This window comes from Megalobrama amblycephala, linkage group LG1 (genome assembly GCF_018812025.1).
Source record: "Megalobrama amblycephala isolate DHTTF-2021 linkage group LG1, ASM1881202v1, whole genome shotgun sequence".
In the NCBI taxonomy this organism is placed as follows: domain Eukaryota; kingdom Metazoa; phylum Chordata; class Actinopteri; order Cypriniformes; family Xenocyprididae; genus Megalobrama; species Megalobrama amblycephala.
In genome coordinates this window covers 16,156,309-16,174,267 of record NC_063044.1, presented here as the reverse complement: position 1 = coordinate 16,174,267, position 17,959 = coordinate 16,156,309, and the positions used below count along the sequence as shown (strand labels likewise).

The 17,959-nt window shown below is 35.9% G+C and overlaps 1 long non-coding RNA gene across 1 annotated transcript; it reads left to right on the top strand.

Annotated features, from left to right (window-relative positions):
• LOC125264406 lies at positions 1 to 16,079 on the top strand. Its single transcript, XR_007184078.1, has 3 exons — positions 1 to 553; positions 13,445 to 13,570; positions 15,598 to 16,079. It is a non-coding gene; the product is annotated as an uncharacterized LOC125264406 (long non-coding RNA).
• The last annotated feature ends 1,880 nt before the right edge of the window (positions 16,080 to 17,959 follow it).

Here is a 17,959-nt window from a genome sequence, read left to right as displayed (position 1 = left end):
AACATTCACAAGATTAGAGAGGAGGGATAGTGTGATATTCACAAGATTAAGATTGGGACACTGAATTATGGGCTGGCAATGGTTGGCAAGCATCCAGATGGGAGATGTTTGTGTGGAGAGTTGGAATCTGTGAAGCATGTAGTAATGGAGCGTGTAATTCATCGTGATGCAAGAATCCACATGTTTTCTGATTTGTTGGAGTCTGGATTCCCATCTATATATTTGAAATCTATTCTTCAAAATAAGTATTATGAGATAACAAAGATTGTTAGAAACGTTTTACTTCACACTGGGCTTTATTTGAGGATATAATATTGAGTTCTTCAGATGACCTGAGGAGGGCAGCAATACGCCTTTGACGCGTCTAAACTGCCGCAAAATTACACAAGAAGAAGAAGAAGAAGAAGAAGAAGCAGCAGAGGCAGCATCCAACCAGAGATGGGGAGATGAGAGGGTCTGTATCTCTTTCCAGCCCTTCTCGCAGCATCAGCAGCAATCCTGCCTTTCGAAATGTCATATCGAATCTGATCTCAAAGGATTTTTCTTCTGGTTGGTACGTTTAAAAAATTTGTATACCCTAGCTATCTGATGTTAACTTGTGTTAAAGGTGGTACAGGGGATGTTTTCGTCGGCTGAGTTTTTGAAATGAGCGCATGCGGAAGAACAACCCCCCTCCTTCAGTGTTTGTTTACCACCGGCATTCGCTGTGTTATTAAGCCGGGCACACATTTAACGACTAGCTAAAACATTCTGACTGTGCTCAACATACAGCGATTGTTTCCTGCTCCTGAAGCAGATTTATATACTTTCACAAGGAATTTGAACACCGACTGTAATCGCAGACTGAACACAACTGGCTCTGACTGGACGCGTTTGAGCGCGATCAGTCATAAATATCAATTTACATTCATAATCGGCCTTACAATCGTTAAGTGTGTGTGCGACCTAAAGCCGTGGATTCATTATGTCGGACTCACCGCAGGTAACTCATAATCTGCAGTTGTTACTCCTGTCTCCTGACAAAAACATTGCATGCGGAGTGTGGAAAGTTACTAGGGCGCGCAGCCGCGCGTCTCTCACAAGGAACGTCATGGCAGTGATTGACAAGCCAGAGGGCCAATTGTTTACGCGATGATCGCGTAAACGATTGGCTGATGTTTTTAAGGCCCTACCTCATGCACAGATGATGTATATTAATGTTATTACTTTCAGTGCACCTAATGCTGCGTTCCAGGCAGGTTTTTGAGCCCGTAAGTAACGACTTCAAATCATGACTCACGACTTTGTAGCGTTCCAGGAAAATCACGCCAAACTGCGTAAAAGTGTAAACAAACCAACATGGCAGACCGTACGGGGCTTATGCTCATTAACAATTATTTCTATCGCTAAAGGTGCACTCCTTGCTTATTTGAGGGAAACAGAGGTGGAAAACGGCGCATAAGGCAAGAGAAGCTGTTATACCTTTTATTTTACCGTGCACTTGCATAAATACCGCATCCGTAGGAGCTGCCATTGTTGTTTTGCGGGCTGTGTGATGTCAGAACCCGTAACTGGGAGTACATCGATCTAGTACGAGTTCACGGGTGGGAAGTCACGGCTTTAACTGCTGTTCCAGTGCACTTTCACGGGTAGAAGGTTGGAAAAACACGGGTTACGGGTTGCCTGGAACACGGCATAATAAATAGTCTTTCATCAGTTAGTAAAGACAGTTTCAAGTAATATTGCAAAAATGTATAAAACAAAACATCCTCTGTACCACCTTTAATAATTGAACTCAACACAATTGCTGTTGTAAAGCATTTGGTTGTTTTCTAAATAGTCATATTTTCTGCTGTGATAATCGAGGAAGACTTTGGGACGATTTTATTTTTAAAAATTGGTCATTCCTATCTAATCGTGAGAATTGCCTTTTCATGGTTTCCGTTTATATATATTAAAGAAATATAGGCCTACACTGACACCACAAAGTTTAATTTTTCAATTGCACAATGAAACAGTAGGGGTTCAGTCTTTAACTGGCTAGCGGTAGCAGTCATTGGCAGGTCAGTCAGCGGTGATTCACGTTTTAGGTGGGTTTATCTCAATTAAAGCAGTCAAATGACCGTGATCTCAACTGGTGGAAAACTTATGCTATTTTCTTATATTCTCATGTTTGTGTTCAGAGTTATAATGAGTCATAACATGCATAATTAATTCTAGTAGGAACTGTTAATGCAGAATATTTTATGGGGCACATAATGGTGACGCACACAATACCACATTTGCTATTGACGAGATCGGTTATGCTTTCTCTCGCTCTTCAAACAAGAGTGCTGCTTTCTCCATGCTGTATGGACCACTGAAGGGGAGAGACGTGTATCCCAAAAAACGTTAATTGTGCTCTGTGTATTTCTGCAGACCTGCTTCTTCAGAATAAATCATCCTGAGACCTGCTCCACCCGTATTGTCTTCTTGGAGAGCAACAAAACACAACCAGAGTAAAACTGCTACAAATGCAACACAGATACATTTCATACTAGCCCTATAAGGCTCAGGCATTATACTTGTATTTTTATATTTATTTTCTATTTATTAATATATTTGTGTACTGTATCATATTTAATATGCAAAATTCTAGGGAAAAATATCAATATGAACAAAACTTTGCTGAAAACCCTGTCATACACAATCTACTTCATGCCTTCTGTCCTCTGATTGACAACTGATACATATAAAGTATATGTAAGACAAAAATTTACTGTACTGAAGCAACTTGATTATTCATATTCATATACCATTTTGTAATGCAAAAAACTACTAATACTAATAAACTACTTTTTTTATGTTAATGTAAGTGTCAAATATAACAAAACAATATATCTAAATATTCACAACAAACAAAAATTCTCAACAACAACAAAAACTATCAATATAAAAGCAAGAAATGAGGCCTAAACTTCCCTTGACTCCCACAGGATCCAGATTTAGGATTAGTGTTGCAAGAGCCCTGTAACCGGGATAATTCACATTTTAATTGGCATTTTTTATGCTTTACATTATTGCATAACGCGTGTTATTACAAAACATAAAATCGTCACAACTATGGCAGTATCCATACAAATTAGAATGATTTCCTTGGAATGACAGGCAACAGTGGCTGGATGGTTGAGCGTCCAGCGAAGCATCATTAGCAACCAGTTGAGATCACGGTCATAAACCCATCTAAAACGTGAATCATACAAAAGAATAGAGTCATAATATTATATTAATAATAATACAATTATGTATTTCCATGCAGCGATAGAGATAGGGAACACGTTACACTCTGCCAGCCACTGCTGACTGACCTGCCAGAATCAAGACTGGCAGCTGCCACCAAGTCAAGACAAGTCAAGTCACCTTTATTTATATAGCGCTTTTTACAATGCAGATTAGAGTCCTGCAACGGGTCGGGTACCCGCATAAAAGTGGCTAAAATGGGTGGATTGTGACATTCCTAAAATTCACGGGTGGGGATGCGGGTGGATAATTAACTCCTTGCGGGCGGGTAGTAGCGCGGATGAAAAATATGTGCAATATTTGTATGTCTAAATTACCATTACACATATGCAACAACGATATGACATTTGACCCATCACGTCACCACCACTGCGACAGTGCGACTTTTGTTGATGCTTCTCGTAGCCTAGTTAAAGCGAGCGTTGCAGGAGTAGCTATGGACGATATCCTTTTCCTGCACAGTAACCTTAAGGAAAAGTAAATGCATAGGCATAGGCCTATAGGCTATCGTTTGTGAGCGACAGGCTCAGGTTGTATTTTTTCTTGTTCTTTTTTTTTCATTAATAGGTCTATTTGCGTATAGTTATCAGGCTCCATAGCCTATTTAGATGCCGATGGTAGGCTACTTGAATGCCGCAAAACAAATCGCACTTTAACCTAGGGTGACCACCTTCAAATAAACCAAATGTGGGACGATTACTAAGTTTGCGTGGGACAATGTGGGACATGTTACCAACAATAAAACACAACCTGAAGCTGTTATATAATGTCTATCTAACTTAATAAAAACATTTGTATTATGTCTTTCAGCTGATAAAAATACTTTGTTATTTAGTCACTTCCACAAAACATCATTACATCACAATGTAACATAACATGTCTTTATTTTACATGTCATTTAAATTAAACATCACTGACCCTAAAGGCAGCAGGCATCATGCAGATAACTATTTATGAATTAGGTGACCAGATTTCTGAAATGGAAACTGGGGACATTTCCTATTTGATTGTTCAAAATATTACCAAAATCTCATTTATTATCATCTATTTAAAAAACAGGGACAGTACATTTTTGAATGTTTTTGTTTTTAATTGTTGTGGGTTCCTTATAGGCTATTATTACATTAATATTTATGATTTAGTTTTATTATTAGGATTTTTGCTCTGGTTTTAAAATTCACCAAAAAAAAAAAAAAAAAGTTTTACATGATAACATTAGTGTGACTTTACAAAAGCGCATTACATTACAAAAATAAAACATAAATAGGCCTTAAGAAGATAAATATTTAAGAGCATTTAACAAATAATTTTTTAACATTATTGAATTTAATATTTTAATGTTCACAAGCTGTTTTGTATACAGAAATTACAACTGTTTTAACTTTTAACTATTATTTTGCATTTTAGACTCATTTTAAGCACAAAGTAGCCTACGTGAATTATTTTATTTTACTTTTAATTTCTGAGAGTGTACCTTCACCACAACGTGTGTATTACCGTGACTGCGGAACTTTTGTGGACGTTTAAAATTGTGCAAAACAATCTCGCACCCTGCTGAGGCCATGTTATAAAACATACAAACAGTATTGAATAGCTAGTATGTTACTACCTTGAAAGTGACAACGATGTTTATTTTGATATTTGAAGATAATGGCGCTTATTTGATCAGGTCCAGATCCAGATTACGTGCCTCATGAAGTAGCGGCGTGCGCGCAACCAAGTGTGGCTGCACAGCCCCCTGTTGGAGAACATGATCACTACACAATTGCTCCAGCAGGCTGCTCTATGCTCGTCGGTCTTTTTGCAATGTATATGCGGGTTGTTTGGTTGTTTTGAACGAGCTGTAAAACGGGGACATTTCTGTCGACAGCTCCAGTCGGGAACAGAACACCAAAAACCGGTCTGGTCACCCTATTTTTGAAACAGTTCTGACCAAGTCCAACTCTTCTCCACATTTGGATTGACAGCCGTCACAACCTACTAGTGACCGTGTTTACTCCTTTCTTTTCAACCATTGGATAGGATTTTAAAAACGGCTGTTGTATTTGTGTAAGGCGGGATGTTACTTCTGTCGAAGCGCTGTTAAATATAGGTGAAAAACTACGCAGCAAAAAGAATAAATTTAATGCTTTCTTAAAAAGGCAAAAGAACGCATGCACGTTTTCTTAATATTATAATTAAAAACCAACAGACTGATGAAAATGCGGGACATTTTCTCAATATGCGACGTGCGGGACAAGGAGTCAAAATGCTGTGCGGTACAACGCAAAGCGGGACAGGTGGTCACCCTACTTTAACCTTCCACCCGTTTCATTAGCCCATTCATGACGCTGTTGTGATGTTGAGAGAGCTGCGAGATAAAAAATAAAGCACTTTAATTGGAATGATTAACGGGCCAAATATTAACAGGTCTGGGCGGGTGTCCAAAAATGGACCCGTGCAGGACTCTAATGCAGATTGTGTCAAAGCAGCTTTACATTGATAACTGGTATATAATTCAGGCTGCACAGCAGCTCTTAAAGAATAGTGTCAATGCAGGCAGATCGAAGCAGTGTTGAATATCAAATGTCAAGTCAAATGTCAAGTGTCCCCAACTAAGCAAGCCAAAGGAGACAGTGGCAAGGAACCCAAACTCCATCAGGTGACATCAGGTTGCAAACAAGTGGCAAATATGTGTTAAAATGGAGAAAAAAACCTTGAGAGAAACCAGGCTTAGTCGGGGGGCCAGTTCTCCTCTGGCGAACAGTGCTTTGTTACGATTCAGGTTGCTATCATAAGTCGGATAGGATCACATTCAAAGTATTTATTTCAGTTCCATGTGACCTGTCAGTGACTGCTACCGCCAGCCAGTTAAATATAGAACCCCCACTCCAATAAAACGAAGCATCCCAGAACACCTGAATGAGTTGAAGTAGATTATGCTGATTTCCTATAACAAATAAACAAGGATTAATTAGATTTTTTTTTTTTTAAAGACATTTCTAATGTTACAAAAGATTTCTATTTCAATACTGTTCTTCAAATTTGCTTTTCTTTGAATCAACAGGCACTGTATGATGGTTTCCTGTTTTCTGCACTGATAATAGTAGCTAAGAATGTTTCTTGAGCAGCAAAACAGCATATTAGATTGATTTCTGAATCATATGACACTGAAGACTGGAGTAACAGGAATAAACAGCCATTTAAAATATATTAAAATAGAAAACAAATCACAATATTACTGTTTTGCCTTTTTTTGATCAAATAAATGCAACCTTGGTGAGTCTAAACATAAATCATTTTATTAATCCTTTTGAAGAGCAATAGGCCTCATATCAAAATGAACAAGAATTTAAGAATAATACCAGAATAGATATAGTCTTCAAAAACATTTATACAGGTTTATTTCAGTTGTTATATCAACTAATAAAATACCGAGTTTTAAAACATCAAAAAGGAAGAGCACAACAAGCTGTAATCATTGTAGACGATAGCTGAAGGATGTTACACAAAGTATCTGTCATTGTTACAGACGACTGCACAAATTGTGCATACTAATAAAAACATTACTGTTTCCTAGATGTAAACAACTGTTTAGGCATAAGTCAGCCGTGACGCTGAGAATATAGTTACCTTTATGGAATAATCCATTAATGTCTTGAGATACAATGTGAACTAATATTCTCAGTTGCACGTGCAATCGCGCATGTCTGCGAAACTCATTTATATTAATGTATGCTCCGCCTTCGGAAACTGAAAATCTCAGAAACCGAAAATCTCGTAACACCGGGAAGGGACATATTCCGTTCACTTAGTTTTGTTGTGGCCATGCGATATAAAGTCGAGGCCTCGAGATCATATGATGAGGAAACATCTATTTCTCATGGCCACGAGTTAAATGTGTAAACAACCTGCGCAACCATAGCAACCTGGAATTATCACAAATGGACAAGACTATAATAATATTTTTAATTTAGAAAAAGAGCGGAATTAACAAATTATTATATTAGCATATTATATTGTATTTCGCGCGATGTTGCTTAGACAGCATTCGAATGAAGTTTATCAATAAATGTATAAATGTTGTACATTTTAATCCCATCCAACAGTTTTTTTTTTAAATCCATTCACTTATTGTTTATTTTTTATGTAATATTTTTATATTATTATTAGTTACCTTTGTAAATTTATTTGCTTTATTTTCCCCTTCATTTCCTATATCTCTTTATCTAATTAAAATTCTTTACTTTATGTTACTTAAAGTTTGTATTCTGTAAATACTGTAAATGCCCGATCATGCCAATAATGTTTTGACTTTATGACTGTATTTCTGTAGCCTATTTCTGACTACAGTAGCTTAAATGAGCATCTGTTTTCACTTGTAGCCCCTCGTGCCTGAGACAGCATTCGAATTAAGTTAAATGTTAAATTTAAATTAAAATTAAATGTGTTACTTTTAATAGGCTATAGCCTATGATAAAAGTATTTTGTTTGTTATTTGTATTAAACCTATGAAAGCTTTATTTATGATTTGATTTTATTTCTGTAGGCGAACAGAAATTTTACAGGAAGTTAATTTACGGGAATTTAACACACACACACACACACACACATATATGAATATATATATATATATAATGTATGTTAATCATTCCTTAATTCCACCCTTATTTGTCATTCTTAATTAAAAATAAATATTATTATAGTCTAGGGCTGCAGCTATCGATTCTTTTTGTAATCAATTAATCTAGCACTTAATCGATCGATTAATCGATTAATCGGATAATTTTTTTTTAAACAACCAAAACAAATAATGCATAGCGAAAATGATGTGGCTGTAAAATGATCGAGCATTTGGCTTTTATTTCTAAAAAAAACAGAGGCATTGGTTCCAACTCCAACATTTGGCTCCAAAACTAAGCCTATTTATTGCAATTTTTACCCATTTAGTGTTTATAAGTGCCAGTGCCAACAATTAGCCTATATAACAATACAGGTAAGTCAACTTATTCAAACATGTATAACATGTAAAACTATGAATACAAACTTAAATAGTAAAGGCCATTTGGCCTTAGTTTTGTCTTCTTAATACAACATTACAAAAAAAGGATTGCACCTTCTGCAAATTACCCACCTGAGAACAAAAACGCATGCCGTGTGTGAGGAAGAGTGACGCCAGTCAGACCAGTTGCTTCACTGCAGTTTGGTACGGCAGAAATAGCCTACATACAATCATTTTCAATAGAACGCTGCATTTGGCTTGCATCACTTGCATTCCGGTGCATTTTAGGTGAAGCATCCATTCGAAAAACCGCGTCACAACATCACGTCTCTGTGTATACAGTGAATGCATGCTGAAATTATTGTTGCGTGGCTACATAAAAAGTTTAAGCATATGTGATGCATTGCCGCGATTGGTCTGACTGGCGCGTGAGAGAGATGAGGGTGCATGCGTATGTGTGTGTGAAGGGGTTCTTTTTTTTTTTTTAGGCTATACTCTCTTTCAATTGAACGTGAATACGTTTACTACTTAAAAACATCAAAGCTAAACATCATATCTATCTTTACTCTCCGCCATCGCGCCAACTAAATTCAAAATGTCACGCGCTATGGTGTTCTTCCTGAACATTGAACAACGGTCCGTGTGAATCAGATCCCTGCGCGTATAGTGCGCGTCATAGGAATTTATCGAGGCTTCGAGGCAGAGTTTTTGCCTCGAGGAATTTTTGTAATTGAGGTAATCGAGTAATTTGATGAATCGTTTCAGCCCTATTATAGTCTTATGCATTTCTGATAATCCCAGGTTGTTTACTCATTTAACTCGTGGCCATGAGAAATATTTGTCATTCCCTCAACATAATGAGTGGCCTTCATTAGATCTCAAAGCCATGACTTTACATTGCATGGCCACGACATAATGATCTTGTGGCCACTACTTATTATCACGTTGTCACGAGTTTATATGTTGTCATGACAAAACTAAATTAACTGAACATGTCCCCTACCGGTAACCGTAGACCTATTGTCAATTCTGATTTGTTGTAGTTTTTGAACAGGAAGTTCATGAGATGGTTGATATCCCATCATGTTCGCAATGTCAATGATTTCTACAAGATGTAAGTGGCATTTCATGCGTATAATACTCCATAACATGCGTATCATATGCACGCGAAAAACTGCGTATCATATGCACGCCAAAACTCATTTTGAAAATATGAGTTTTTTATTTGTCAAGGCAAGTTTATTTTGTATAGCACACTTCAACTACAAATTTTCAAGGCAATTCAAAGTGCTTTACATAAAACATGGACTTTATGGAACCGAAAATTAATCGGGTTGTTTTATAAACCAAAAAAACATTGTTAACCTTTTTGTTTTATATTTTTATTATGTTAAGTTGTGTTTAATTGTATTGTATTTGAAAAATTTAATTTTCATAATTTTTTTTTATCATTTTGTATTATCTTGAGTTCTTTTTCTAAATAAAACCTTTTATATTTAATTTGTTTGGGCGGATTGTCATTTATGAGAACCTGTTATATTTAAGTGAAAAGAATCCTTTAGCCATTATTTTGTTGTCTGTTATATGTATAGATGTAGTCATTCATTAGCTGTAAATTTGATGACTAGTCTGTTCTTGGGTTATGGTTAGACGTCTATTAGATTTTCACTGACAGCCTAGACAGCCAGGCTATGTTTTGACAGCTATTAGACGTCTATTAGACATAAAATTGCTTGTTGGGAAGCGTTTGGGACATATGGTGGCCAGAGTACCCGCTATAAAATGTTTAAAAACAAAGATTTTCATCAATACGGAAGAATCCTGTCTGGCTGCTGATTCAGTTTGTCTGTCTGGCCTGAAACAGTTTAGTGGAAATGAAATTAAGTAAATATTGGTTGTTTAGTTCGGAGCTGTCGCTGACTGGTGATTGACAGACGCACACGCACCATGAGTGACAGCCTATCCTACAACATCTTGAAAGAGCAATAAATCTGACACAGCAATTAAAAAAAATAGCACAGTCAAGCCACATAGTCCTCTGAGAGAAAATGTCAAATAAAAAGAATCGAACAATCGAACAAATCTTTATTTTTGGCAGATCACGTAGAAAGGTAACTATTAGCTGTTCTGAAACTCTGTTAGGAGCAAACTACAGGAAAACCAACTTTTACCTGCTTAAATTAAACGATGCAGTGGTCTTTTGACATTTGATGAATTTAATATGGCAAGGCATCAGGTTTCCTGACATTTATATTTGCCGGATTTCAGTGCTGGGGAAATGCATTGCCCAGTTCTAAAAGAAGTTAACTAAGGCATAACAAGCATCTGCTTTGACTATCTGTTTTACAAAAAGCAGTATTTAAGTTAAAAATTGATCAATGACACTTAAAATCCAACAAAAGGAGCAATATTAGTGCTATTTGGTGGAAATCAAATGTCACGTATATGCAGATTTAACAGTCATAAGCATTTATATATATCAGTTTTTTTAATAATATTAAAAAAAAAAAGTCAGTTGAGCCATGTAGTTTTTATTAGTAATGGCAAGAGTTATTATTATTAATATATTATTTTAAGTTTTGATGCTTAACTTTCCACCAATGGTAGTGGTGTCAAAGATGGCAGGTTTCACAGACAAGGCTTAGTCCTAGACTAAAATTCATGTTTGAGCTGCTTTAACTGAAAGCCACTTGTACTGACAGATCTTAAAATATATTGCTGCCATTGTTTTGGTTAAGATGCACATTAGTAATTATTATTATTTTTTTTTCTATGGCACATGCCCCCGAACCCCCGTAACAAACACCATTTAGTGATCTTGATAATTATGAAATGCTGCATATGGCCATAAGAAGAGTAACTAAATGTGTGTGCGAGAGAGAATGTAAAGTGAGAATGTGATTCATTAAAATTGAGCAGTTTACATAGATAATGTTTTAACATAAGATCTAGCCCATCCTTTTAAACAGGATTAAGATCAGTCAGATTGATCAAAGTATTTGCGTAAAGACTTTTCAGTCTGATTGAGCAATCAAAAGTGAAATTTTAGGTTGCATGTAAAAACAGGCTCTCTTTTAGGGCTGGGCGATATGGAAAATAATATGCTGAGCCGATAAATGGTCCATGTGCCTCGGTTCAAATGCGTTTATAACTGAAGTCGTGTGTTTTTTTATATCGAAAATTTCATAATCTTTGGATAACAACTCGTGGTTAGTTTCACTACTGCTTTTACTTTCGTCGCAGCTTCACTAATTTTTTCCTCCTTGTGTCAAGTTTTGTTTGACAATAGCTTACAATGTGCAGTTGTAAATGTGCATGTACTTTGACGTGTACGGCACGATTATTTTGCGATTATTTCTGCTGTGTGATTGGCTGTTAGATATCCAGAGCTTATCATCCTTACTATCATCTGATGATTGAGAATGCCGCAAAATCTAAAGCACAGTTGAAAAGCCAGTGTGCATTTATTGATAGAAGCTCCTTGATGCCTTGCGAGAGAAGGCAAAAGCATTGAAATAGGGCTGTCATGATTCCTCTATTCAATTTAAGTACCTGATTTAAAAAAAAAAAAATTCTTGACTGCAATTTACCTGTGTCAGGTAACCGTCAAAGGATGTGTCCATTATGCGATGCCATCAACAGTCACTCTCTAGCGCATGCAGCAGAAAACTCCTCCAGGCCCAGCTGGAAGAATGTTATATTTATTATACTAACAAAATGAAGTTACTTCTGTTTCTGAATAAATAAAGCAGTAATCGATTTCATAACTAACAAGCATGACACTTTAAATAATTTTGTTTACAGTTTATTAATCTGTAATAAAATTGTATTAAATGGATGATGAAAATAATTTTAATCCAAGGAGCTCTAAAGTAATTATAGATTTTTTTTTATTTTTTTTATTTGAAACTCAAGACAGCATCAACTGAATTTATCGCACTTCATGTGTTGTTGACTCCATTGCTCTAGATCATTTACAATTGTTAAAACAATAAATTATTTAGGTTACAACTGTCTGAAGGGGAAAAAAATATGTGAATGAACAGTGAACAGACACATTTTTGCAGAATTCCATCATGGCATCTTACAGGGATAGTTCACCCAAAAATGAAAATTTGATGTTTATCTGCTTACCCCCAGGACATTCAAAATGTGGTAGACTTTGTTTCTTCAGTAGAACACAAATTATGATTTTAACTCCAACTGTTGCCATCTGTCAGCCGTATAATGCGTGTCAATGGAAATTTCATCTATAAGAGTAAAAAAAAAAAACATTTTAACATCCAAATTAAACCCTGCGGCTCGTGACGACACATTGATGTCCTAAGACATGTAGTGAACTTGACCGCAAAAAACTGATGAATGGCAAGATAAATTTCTTTTAACTGCATGGTGGAAGTGGCAGTTAATGGACAAAAGATGTACCAGTACCTCACCAAAAAGGTTAGTAGGTTGTATGTAAAACAAACATGTCAAAATGTTTTCACGTATACTACAAGCAAACTGACATGATTTATTGTGTCGTTTTTCATGCCGGAAGGTGCCTTTTATGTCGTCCGGATCGCCTGGTGAGTAAGTTCACCTAAAGTATATTAGCTGAAATAATATTTGGCAAATAGATAAACATAACATTTGTGTGTTCTGCTGCCTCTTTAACGTCAAGTATAAGGCTGAGTTGTCGGAAACTTAACGTTAACAGCAGCGAACTACTGTGAAATACTGAGGAAAAGTGAGATAGACAACACCATTGTTTAAGTGCATTATTTTCAGGTTTGTGAGCTGGATAAGGCTTTTTGGAGTCTTTGATTTGGATTGCAGTCGTTAATAACATCAACGAGGTGAATGAGCTGAAGTAAGCATTAGTTAAGCAGGCAAACATAATATATTGTATCTGGCAATTAAACTAAGCAGCAGAGTTAAGAGTTGATGCTTTTAAACAATCATCCGTCACTGTCTGTTCTTGAATTTGAGGGTTGATGCTTAAGGAGGAGGAGGAAAGGGTTGGCAATATGCCATTATTAATATAGCAAAGTTTTGCTTACTAATATTATAAATGTTATTTAATTTATTAAACTATAAACTTCACTATAAGAAAAATCTTCACCCTTCACCTCATCATTGTTAGTCATAAGTTCTGTTGTTGTATTGTAGTTTTTTCTATAAACTATAACAACACTAAAGGGCTGCTGTGACTGTCTATTACAGGAGCGTCTGTTCTCTAAGAAAAAAACATGGATGCTGAATATGAAGGGGAGAATTTTTGTCCAGTCACAGTCACTAACAGACTCTACTTCAGCATTTGCTGTCCATTTTGTTGAAATGCAGAATGAGGTAACCAAAAATATTTTTTATGACATTTGGCAGACACTTTTACAAAGCAACTTGCATTGTATTTAAGTTATTTTATTCATTTTTTATTAAATTATCAATCTTGCTCTACTGTTTGAGCTACAGGAATGCATTGTAATGAAAGAAGCTTTAGTGATTTCAATGTAATGGATTATCAGCTAATTATGTACAATCTCTGTAAGTCCATTCAGAATCAGATGTAGTAGTGCTTTTATTAACGTCAAAGTACATACGGCATCAAGTTTGAGAGTTACGCCTGTTTTACACATACTCCGTCTGCAGTGTGTATGTGGTGCATATTTTTTCTGTACCCATATAAAGAAGTTAGAGCTTTCACACTGCATGCGCATGCAGTACAACACTGCAGTGATCGTTTCTGCAGGAGTCTATTTTTGTTGTGCTGCACCATGCTGAATTAAAGCGACAGTGCATTGTTTGTATTAAAATAAAGTGTTGGTGCGAAAATCTAGTAATAGATGCATATAATTTAAAGTCTAATGTTTCAAAGTCATCACATGTGTTTTTGCCTCTGGTAAAGCAAGTAAAAATGACAACTTAACTTGCATTTAGATAAACAAGGAGACATAATGGATTGCACTCGTCTCTTTGTGGAGATGGAAAATCATTTATGACCCACATGATTTCTTGTAAAAAGATTTAACAGAGAAAGAAAAAACGAGATTTGTCTGTTTTCGCCTATTGTGAGTTTTAAAGGTCCCCTAGAACATGTTTTTAAAAGATGTAATATAAGTCTAAAGTGTCTCCTGAATGTGTCTGTGAAGTTTCAGCTCAAAATACCCCATAGTTTTTTTTTTTATTAATTTTTTTAACTACCTATTTTGGGGCATCATTAACAATGCACTGATTTACACTCGACGCCGCCCCCTTAAATCACGTCTTCCCTGCCACACGAGCTCTGGACTATATTACATTTACAAAGTTCACACAGCTAATATAATCCCCCAACTGGATCTTTACAAGATGTTCGTCATGCATGCTGTATGCATGCTTCGAATTATGTGAGTAAATTATTTATTTTGGATGTTAAACGTTTGATTCTCTATGAGTTTGAGGCTGTGCTCCGTGGCTAACGGCTAATGCTACACTGCTGGAGAGATTTATAGAGAATGAAGTTGTGTTTCTGCATTATACAGACTGCAAGTGTTTAAAAATGAAAATAGTGACGGCTTTTGTCTCCGTGAATACAGTAAGAAACGATGGTAACTTTAACCACATTTAACAGTACATTAGCAACATGCTAACGAAACATTTAGAAAGACAGTTTACAAATATCACTAAAAATATCATGATATCATGGATCATGTCAGTTATTATTGCTCCATCTGCCATTTTTCGCTGTTGTTCTTGCTTGATTACCTAGTCTGACTTACGTAACAGTCGGTGTTTTGTTGAGATTCGCCTGTTATCCGGAAGTCTTTTAAACAAATTAGATTTATACAAGGAGGAAACAATGGAGTTTGAGACTCACTGTATGTCTTTTCCATGTACTGAACTCTTGTTATTTAACTATGCCTAGATAAATTCAATTTTTGAATCAAGGGCACCTTTAATTCAAAATGTTTGTGATTTTAAGATATAGCATATATTTAAATGTTTTGCCACTTGCTTGAGCAACATAATATATAAATCTAAAGTAGGCCTATTACTTTATATAAATACAAAGTAATGAATAAAATGTTTAAATGTAGTGCGTTTAAACATGACATGAAAGAGTGTAGCCTATGTACAAAGAGAATCACAATGCTGACAAGCCATATTGAGTTACAACTTTTGGATCTGAAATAAACATAAGTAAATGCTGTGTTTGTAATGACAGCCACAGATCAATTGCGCACTGCAAACATACAGTAGCATATGTGAAAGCACAAGAGTGTGTGCTGCTCCTGCACTACAAACGCACTGAAAACTGAGTATGTGTGAAACAGACGTTAGGGCAAACTCTGCAAAAACCAGTCTGAAAAAGAATGTATTTTTTGTTGTGCTTTCAGGTTCATTCCGAGATCAACCCTGATGGCATCAAACACCAAAATCACGGATCAGATGGAAATCTGGAAAGGTCCAAAGAAAAGCATCAGCCTGAATCCCTTGTGGTGTTTCTCATTGAAAAGATTGTCAACTTTGACTTGCAAAATTACTGAAAATGTAACACAACACAAACATTTACTGTATTTTCATTGTGCAAGATTTTTTCAATCAAGGTTAGCTTGCGTTAGCTATAGTTTGCATGAGTTTTGTGGCACTGTACCATTTAAGCCTGGGGTCTCAAACTCAAATTGGCTGGGGGCCATTGCTGTGATTGTCACCTTATAGGAGGGCCATTATAACGTGCAAGTGCAAGAAAGTGCAACATTTCTGAAATATTTACTTCAAATTTCATTACTAAAATATTTTTTTGCCATACTTAACAAAAAATGTAAACAAAAGTGTCTTTATCATTGTTACATACAGTATTCATTTTTAACAGTTAGTGCAAATATTTTCCCTTACTTTATTTTATCTTAAAGGATTAGTTCACTTTTAAATAAACTTTTCCTGATAATTTACTCACCCTCATGTCATCCAAGATGTTCATGTCTTTCTTTCTTCAGTCGAAAAGAAATGAAGGTTTTTGATGAAAACATTCCAGGATTATTCTCCCTATAGTGGACTTCAATGGACTCCAAACAGTTGAAGGTCAAAATTAGTTTCAGTGCAGCTTCAAGGGGCTTTAAACGATACCAGACGAGGAATAAGAGTCTTATCTAGAGAAACCATCAGTCATTTTTTTTCAAAAATTTAACTGTTTATGCTTTTATAAACACAAAATATCACCTTGAACGTGCTTCTTCTTTCCACATTCTTCAAAATGCTTACGCTAAATGTCCTACACCTTCCCTATTCTACTTATGGAACGAACGCAGCGTCAGTTTCTTTTTTTTCCCTGTAAGTAGAATAGGAAAGGCGTATGACATTTAGCGTAAATGAAAAAAATGCATCTTTACGCATGCATGGACAGCTTCTTGAGACTCCAGAGACACCAGCAGCTTCAAATACCTGTTTGCTGCTCAACACTGACTTTTTTTAGAGCTGCCCTTTTAATACAATTAATTTTTTTGACAGGAACTTTCATTAAAAAGCCTTTATATGACCGAGTTCTGCTGTGCTCTAAATCACTCACAAATCTTATGATAATTTGATAATCTCCATTCAGTTTCACACAATATTAGTTGTTTTCATGCCTTTTGCACAACATTGGACCATTTCATGCTTTTCATCTTCAGAAAGATCTTTCTTCCTCCTCATATTGCATCAGAACTGTGACTTGCTTAATAATGTGGAACAACCTCTAAGTAGGGTTTTCATAGATCTGGCAAATGATTTTGTCTGAGATTGATACCAGTTAAATAAATAAATAAACATTTTCTTAGAAAAACTAAAATCTGAATGTTTATTGTACTGAAATCTTACTGATATGTCACTTGTATAATAATTTGGAACACAGTGTATGTTCAAATCATGGCTTGAATGAAATCTGTATCATATTCCGTTTCATAGCAATCATGTCTAAACTGTACTGTCTGCCGAGACGGGCAATTCCAGAGGCCAGAGGTAACACTCATTGTATGATTGGGACGGAGAAAAGGCCACCTTTGAAACAAGACGATACCTGATTGGTCAGAACTCCTCAAAGAGGTGGGACAAACACCTAAGATTAAATAGTCACATCACAAGACAAAGACTAGGAACTAGAACGAAGACGAAACCAAGATGGAGACAAAGGACAGACAAGCAGCTCATTCAAGCCATCCAACTTTTACTCACTTTTCTTTTACTTTAACTTTCTTTTTCGTTGAGAGTCTCATGCTCTAAGCAGGTTCTAAGTTAAGTTTTGCCACAAAGTTTAACCAACGACTTTTGCCGCCTCAACTTTAAACTCCAGCCACGACAAGAGACTTCACTTCATTTGCCAGCACACTCAAACGTGATTGGTTTTTACCTAACAACAATCCGGACCTGAAAAGATCCTACAAATCATCGACTCGGAAAAACCCTTTTCTCCAAGCTGAGGAAACCGACGAGGAGATTTCCATTAAAGTCGACATGCAAGTATCTCCAGATTCTAAAGCTGAACTGGTGCATTAAATTAATGATTCATGGTTCATTAAGGTCAGGTCAATACTTTGCTAGAAATCATGCTCATCATTTCATTCTCCCTAAAACTCTCATTTTCTTTTCTTTCTTTCAACGTGTATGAATGTTTGAGTGTGTTTGTGTTAGATTAGTTTGTGTTAGAATAAATAAAGTCTCTTGAAGATTTTTAAAGAAAGTGTCTTGTATTATGTGCTTGTAAATTTAATGTCTTAAACTGTT